The 8,105-nt window shown below is 42.6% G+C and overlaps 1 protein-coding gene across 4 annotated transcripts in view; it reads left to right on the forward strand.

Moving 5' to 3' along the window:
* NOS1 (nitric oxide synthase 1) overlaps nt 1-8,105 on the forward strand; it is a 200,099-nt gene that overhangs the window by 61,158 nt on the left and 130,836 nt on the right. The window lies entirely within an intron of this gene.

Genomic DNA, 8,105 nt, shown 5'->3' on the forward strand with positions numbered 1-8,105 from the left:
GCCCCCGCTCCCGCCCCGCCCCGCCACAGGGGCCCCGCGAAGGAGCGAGCCACGGCCGGGGCGCAGGCCCTTGAGGCAGAGGAGGAGAAGGCAGGGCTGAGAGGGCAGCCACGGGCCCGGCAGGGGGGAGAAGGTCCCAGGGGGACCCACTCAAGCGCTTGTATGTAGCCCTTCCCTGGGGCGCACAGGCAGGTGCTCCCGCAGCACTTGTGTGACAGGTGAAGCCTCGAGCTCCGCACTGGGTCTGCAGGTGACTCCCTCTAGGCAGCGCCGCACGTGCCTAGTGCACCCCAGCCCCTTCTCAGTCCCTGGGACAGTGGGAAGCCATGGCTAACTGTTGCCGAACCCTCTTCTCCTGTCGCCTGAAGTGGTCCAGAGCAGGTTTTTGAACTGGAGGAATGTAAGGCTGCACAGCTGGGTCACTCTCTTTCCCTCTTCTCTACTTTCTGCTTCCTCTGTGGGGTTAGCCCACAGGATTGTCAGGAAGAGGGGCTCTGCTGTGCCCTGGCTTTTATGGATTATTTTTTTCCATCCCTCCATGCTTCATTCCTGTTCCCAAATGTTTAGAGAAGAGCCAACCCCATCTCTGGAGCTATCAGCTCCTTGCATTGATGCACTTCATTCAGTCCAGTTCTACACCCAATGATCAGATTCTTCCTCTGTGCCCTTCAGGCAGCACAGTTTCCCCAAACTGGTACAGACATCTCAGGCTCTGTGCCAGGACCAGAATGGCTTGGTGTCCCTTTTCTCCCCACAAAGAACTCCCTGGGTTTTCTTTGCCTGGACTGTTTCAGGCCAGAGTGGGGACCTACCTCATTCCTGACACAGGATTTGGAAGCAGATTGTGGACGTGCCCCTAAGACTCAAGACTGTGAACAAAAAATGTGGGGGATGGGTTCTGCCTGTCAAAGAAGCAAGTTTTTGGGTTCAGATTTTGGAAAAGCTTCTTCCCCCATGCAATGATTTGCAGGCATTGAGCCCTGCAGATAAGATCAAACAATTCTCAGGATTTTCTCCCCAGATTTGATGCCAGCTTCTCTTGCTTTCTCCAGCTGGCTAGAAACAGGGGTTTAAATGATGTTTATGGTCAAAGAAACTGAAAACTCAACTTTTTTTTTTTTGTTTATGTTGGCTCAGGGAAATTGGAAAAATCAACCTCAAAACTTGAAATAGAGAGAGGAAATTTGTTATCGCCAGAATCAATGAGATGTAAACAGCTTGTTCCACATATAGCGTGACTCAGTGCGGTTCCATTTAGTGGCTACACATTACGTACCTCCAGCTAGTCAGGGAAAACACCGCACTTTTACTTTTTGGAAACAGTCAGCAAATAGCAAGCTGCTTTACCTGGTCGCTTAGGGAACAGCTAGTGTGTGTCAGGGTCATATCTTCAGGTGGTGGCTGAGGAACAGTTTAGCTCCATCCCTGTCAGTGGCAGAAAGTGGATTTTTGCCACCTGAAACTCTGCATGTCACTGAAAGCTTTGACCAATTAGCTACGTATGTTTATTTTCTTCCTGTACCTTCAAATTATGATCGCCAGGAAGAAATAGTGTCAGGGAACTTGATCATTATCAGGTGAATCCTTGAGGGGCTGATCTACCTCCCACTAAAGTCAGTGGAAAGATGCTCCATGATTTTTAGTGGGGGCAGAATAAGCCTGTAAGCATAAGAATAAGTGGTGTCATACAGATTAACAGAAGATAAAGGAGGAGACTTGGAAAAGAACAGTCAGTGAGATGCTTATGTTTCCCTTAGCCCTAATTCTACTTGTGCCTTGAAAAATTCCTGCCCAAAGAGTTTACTTTTTGTGTTTAGTCATAACATACAAGCATTGCCAACTGATAAAGAGGTGTATGGGGACATGAGTCTGAGAATTAGGGCAAAATACAAATGTGCAGTCTCTTAGGTTTGCTACATAATCTTAAAAGTCTATTTTAGTGAGTTTATTTTTATAAATGAGTCAAATACATCTCCCTATGTTTCTTTATTTGGATCATCAGGTATATTTTAAAGCATATCATGAACAGAGAGACGTGTAGTGTGTGGGTTTTTTTTCTTTTGTTAAGCTGTATATAAGGGTTTGCATACACTGACTTCATGTATACGATGACTGTTCCTTCCACCCTTGCCCCACACACTATATAAGGGGACAGAAGGCAACCCAAATCTACTCAGCTATGCGTGTATTGGGGGGACCAGCACAGGTCCAAAATGATCAGGGTGGGAGTGAGGAGTCCCCAAGAGCTTGACAAATCTTTCCCATTTAACTCAATTGATAATGCATCTTATTTGACCACAGACAGTAGATGCCATCTTAGACTGAAATACTAAGGCAAAGTTGCTGCAGGCCAGATCCTTACCTGCACAGCTCTCCTGAAGCCAATGGAGCTATGCCAACTTACCCCAGGGAAGGTTCTGGCCCTATACGGTTTTGTTCCTCATTGCTAATGTATTTCAAAAATTGCATTTCAGGCCAGTAGTAGATCTGAATAAAGGCTTAGGAAATCTGCCAAAAATGTCTAAATTAGTGACTGAAAACACCTATATATAGTATCTGATAAGTCATGTGAACTCAGCTTGCATAGACTAGCATTTACCTTTCCCAAATAAAAAGAATGCTGTCCAATACTTGTTGATACCAATATCTTTCTCATAAGAAATATCTCTAGACAGAAGGAGAATAACCAGTCACTTGGAGACTAGCTGCATACTGAAAACATACTGCTGCTGTTCTAGTCATGCCAAGTTTGTTGTATCCATGCATTAAATCAAACTGATGTGTGAGATTTGATCACTCATGGATATCCAGAAATAAACTTGTTGTTATGTCCTTAAAAGAAAGATTCATAAGCCAGTGTCTTTGCTGGATCTATGTGGGTAAAACTTGCTCCCACTAGCTGGTTGTAAATGACTTTGACAGTATGAGATGTACTGTACCTGGACAAAATACACTTCTGTACTAATACACCTGGTTAAATGTAACACAGGAGCTGAAAAGCAAGCAGGGCTAAGTGCCAATATGAGAATGTATAAATATTCTGAATCTGTGCATGTGACTAGATGTTAACAGAGGCAGGGATTTGTATGAGCCCAGTTTATATACCAACAGATTAGACATGAAGTGTTTGACTGTCTGAATATATAACAAAACTGAGTGTGTTTATGATGATAATTTTCCTTTCTGTAGTCCCTTTTCTTTTAAGAACTCAGTACCTACTTAAATGTTTATAAAGTTTGCTTTAATACTCCCATGAGAGGGAGGGAGATTTTAACCCCACTTCATAGACATATACTCACTGCCTTTGAATGGAGTTGTACATGCTTAGAGTATTCTAAGAGTGGACTTTGATAGTATTTCTCTCCCAAATCAAATGTCTCAAAACTGTGGGATCCAAATAGGTACATGCTTGAAAATTTGTACTTAAGTGATTTCTGTCCAGGGATACAGAGTGCAGCTGAGGTTAGAGTCCAGGATTCTTGATTCCTCTGTTACTTGCTTCTTGTGGCCACCCACCAGGAGCAGATTGTCAGGGCAGGATCTGTCTCAGATGTAATAATGTAGCTGCTGCTGCTCTGGACTCCCTGCCTCTGCAATATTACACACATCAGCATCAACCAAACTGATCTTGCAAAAGGAGGATTCTCGCATTAGGGTGAAGAGAAGCAGCAGCAGGAACAGATAATTCTGCCACTCTTGCTCATGTTGAACAGTAACTTTCCTGAGCCTCAGTCCTGCTTGTTGCATCCAACAGTTGGTGGGAATGGTTTTTCATACTTCAGCTACTGTAGGATCTGGCCCTTGGCACTGGTGATTAGTTCTCTGAAATCATTAGGACTACTCATCGAGTAAGGTCTGCTTGGTGCAAGCAAGAAATCTTTTTACCACAAGAATAATACTCACGGCACTGAAACCCCTTTCTCAGCCCCTCTCAATAAAAGAGAGAATCTAAACACCCAACCTTCCAAATCCAAACTCCTCCCAATGTAGAGCTACAGCCGCAAAAAAGGCAGAAGAGCCAGAAATGCCCCACAGGACATTGTAATGCTGCTATTGATTTTTGCATTGAAGGATCTCAGGTACTCCCATGAGGGGTGGCAGTCTAAAACCCCAAGGTAAGAACAGAATTGCAGGTTCAGGGCTTAAATTGTTTTGCTCTGTGTGTTTTATAATCATGTATTCCAGTGCATATAGGCAACCAGATCTGAATGACAGCATCGTATACCAGCCATATTCTGGCATAAATGAAGGCGCAAGGAAATGGTGTGCATGAACTCCTGTTTTGCTAATGTCCTTAATGATTGATAGAAATAGTGGTAGGTGGAAATAGAAAGGCTGTGGAATTTGGGAGGAATTTCCTCTGCCTGGAATGCTTTCCATAAGGAGCTGGCAGCAGGTCCTTAGTACCACTCTCTCTTCACATATGACAGTGTTTCAAACCAAGAAACCAGTGCTTATGCCCCAAAAAGTTTGGTATTTCTTCGAGGATTTTAAATAGTGATGTGAGTCATTCTTTATGAAAGTCTGCGACAATGAGGTTTATTACCATTTTGTGTCTTAATTGGGCTGCCTATCTCCCAAGCTTGTTATATTAGGAACATTTAACAGTGAGCTAGAAAGATTTCTGAGAGTCAGCACTAGAGCAAATGGAAAAAAAAGAATTCCAGGCCTTTCTGAAATTAGTCTGAAGTTCTATCCCTGGAACATCTTAAGCAAAGATTTCTGCCATTGATTTTTATTGCTTCTGGTTACATTGGAGCTATTAAAGTCTGAGCCAACTTGCCGGAAATTTTATTCTTTTTATATAGAAACATGTTTCCTTTCTCATGCCATGATTGGATTTCAAAGCCGTATATCAAATGTCATTTTCTTATTTGTTTTCTATCTATCTATCTATGTTATAGTTTTAGACAAACTGTTGTCATATCAACATAAAGCCGTTTGTCAAATTGGAGCCTCCAATATAATGTGATTCCATTTGGAAAATTGCTATCAATGAAATTTATGTTCTACAGATGGACCCAGACCTAATAAGAACACTAATTGAGGTTGGGGCTAGGATAGTATTGACAGTTTTGTCAAAGCTGTTTCAATACTGCATCTTGGTTGCCAAAAAAAACAAAACAAAAAAAAATGGTATGAAACAGTGAACTGGGAATGGCGATCGTGTTACTGAAATGTGTTCAGCCCTTAAACTCTAAAGAACTGTTTCTATCATCTAAGAAAAGGAAATTTATCAACATAGTTGTCTTGGCAACATTAAAATTTATTCACCTCAATCTGCTTAGATGACTGTAGTTTATACTAGGGTGGGGGGAAGGGAGAAGATTTCACAGTACTACAGGTAAAGTCTATGTATGGGGACCTATGCTGCTTCTGTTGCAGATAGGATACTTAGGTGGTGGACATTGCCACCAACTGTACTGGGAATGTGGAAGAACACTGTGCAGATGATATACAGCCAGCTGTTTTTGCCAGCAGGTTTACTGGGTTAGATGTTGCTTTGTCAGGAAATGTACTGAATGATGATGATTCATTCATATATATATACCATGTCACAGTAATTACATAAATGTACATTAGTTCACACTGAATATGTACAACTGTGCCACTTGAATGAGCTGAGGTGTGCTGGCTTCTGGAAAAGCATATTGCTTTAATTTTTTAAAACAAAGCGCTGATTAGAGGCTAATGTATTTGCTTAGGAAATGAACGCAGATTTATTTATGTTGGAAAGTAGGCACCAGTTTTATTAGCTGTTTGCTTGGTGATGGGCATTTGAGATGCATACACAATGAGTACACCAGCTATGCTGACAGGTACAGAGGGTATCTCTCGCAAAGTATCTGGGCTGAACCCCAATTTCTCTATTGGGGTAAAGGGTATAATATTTCCCATCCATCCCAGGGCTGTGGTTGACAATACAGCTGGTCCACAAAGGCAGATACATTCACTGACTGGAGGAGACCCCTGTAACTTCTCCCTCCTTTCTCTCCATTCTAAGGAGATGAAGGAGCCAAATGTTTCCATGGCAGTAGACAGTTTAGTGCCCATGGTGCCCCAATGGCACAGGAAATCCCCTCAGATCTCAATGCTGTACTCCCATAATATGAATGCTCTTGTTCTTTTTTCCCATCTGCCATGTGCAGTAGGATGACCCAAGTTAGGCTATCAGAGGGTCCCAAACACTTCTGGAGGAGCAGGCAAGATGTTAGGTTTAAATCCCTCTATCAAAATCTATGGGAGCTATCCCTGAGTAAGGATGGCAGTACTTGGACCTGGCAGTCCAGTGGTTTTCTTATTCTGTGTGGTAGAAGCCCAGCAATGAAAGTGTTATGATACACCAAGAAAATTCCAATGGCCAAACCAAATACTGAACTGATCCCTGATATTTGCAGCAGCATGGTATTAATATGCATAGTGATGGCAGTGGTAAAATGGTCTGTTTAATTTGCGGAGCAAGGCTTTGGGTGTGGCCGCACACAATGCAATAATTAATTTTTCCAGCTATGACACAGGTGCACATTGGAATGTTTTGCACACTTAGTGAATTGGTTAAAATGGGTATTTGTGGGTATTTCTTCATAGCAGTAACAACCTTTGCATTATGCAGTGTTAAAGGGAGCCCTTCTGACTTTTCCTCTGCACTTCATAGTCCGTAAGGCTGGCCCTGTTAACTTATCCGTAAGTAAAGTTCATCTTACCAAACTGTTTGTAAAGCTTACCAGTCTAGTCCAAATGCCTACTTACATGACCTTTAACAGTGTTGATCAAGGATAGGTGGGGAATAAAACACAGTATTTTGTTTTCCTGTGGAAAAACTAATTACTTACCAGGCCCTGAGTGAACTTTTGCAAAGCTGTAATAGATGAATTGTTGGGGTTGCAAAAATATATTCATGGAAGTAAAAGGGACTGGGTGCTGTGTAGGTGCGACTGCCTTTATTTTGAAGCGAAGCAGAGTTGTTGGCATAAGTGTGGATCCCTGTCAGTGAATCATTTCAGCACTCCATTTTCAGATGCACAAACATACAGGTTTCCAGTAACTGTGCATATGTTGCAATCCATTGCTCTTCATCAGATTCACTTGAAGCTCCCTGGGTTGTAAAAATTAAACCAGCATAAATCCATCAGCCCTGGGGCTCTTTGTCTAACAACATAAATCCCACAAAAACTAATTAAATGAGACAATAGTGTTCATTTAAAGCTGGCACATAAAAAAAAAAAAAAATTATAAGCTGTTGAAGTAAGCAGGACTGAGGGGTGGAGGGGCGTGGAACTCTGTTGATTTTTGAGGGCAAGGGTAAAGTGAGTATCAATGCTGGGGGCAGGGGCCTGTTGTATGCTACCATAGAGCAAGCTCGAGATTATGACGGGGGCGTGTGGGGGGTTGCACGCGACCATACAGGAGTGATTTGCCTTCTGCCTTACTTTTAAATACAATCAGCCAATTTACTACAAGTGGTAGAGTTTATTACTTGAAATTTTACTTGAAAGCTCTAAACACTTTTCTGTTTTCAAGGGATTTGCTATTTCTTAAACAAAGGACCTCAAAGCTGTTTGATTCTTTTGCCTCCCTCACATTTAACTCTTACGTGAGGCCAAATTGTGCTATTGAGGACGTTATTCTTTGCTGAAGAAAGAGCAGTCTGCTCACCAGCAGATCACAAAACCCCCCTGTACAGAAACCACAGCAGTGCCATCTGATTCAGACCTTATAGGATGCAGGGGTGAGGGGATGAAGATGCATGTGTGTGTGTTGCCAGTCGTGCCTTTTGCAGTATAGTTTACAGTCATACCAGTGAAGAGCAGTATTTCTTGTTTTTGTGAGAGGCTGCAGTTTGTGTGCAGGTGTTGCCATTGAACATCCATGTCTTGGGCATGTCTCCAGCTCCCAGTACCATAATATCGTGACTCTGTGTTCTGATCACTATAGCACCTGTGAGGCAGCAAAATGCCCATCAGTTCATTTTACAGGTGGAAAGGCACAGAAAGATTCAATGACTTTCCCTCAGTTACGCACAATATGGGGGACAGCAGGGATTACAATCTGAAGGTACGGTCTAGCTCAGTGTTTCCCAACCAGTGTGCTGTCGGAAATGAAGA

This window comes from Gavialis gangeticus, unplaced genomic scaffold (genome assembly GCF_001723915.1).
Source record: "Gavialis gangeticus isolate Ggan-Ray unplaced genomic scaffold, GavGan_comp1, whole genome shotgun sequence".
Taxonomy (NCBI): Eukaryota; Metazoa; Chordata; order Crocodylia; family Gavialidae; genus Gavialis; species Gavialis gangeticus.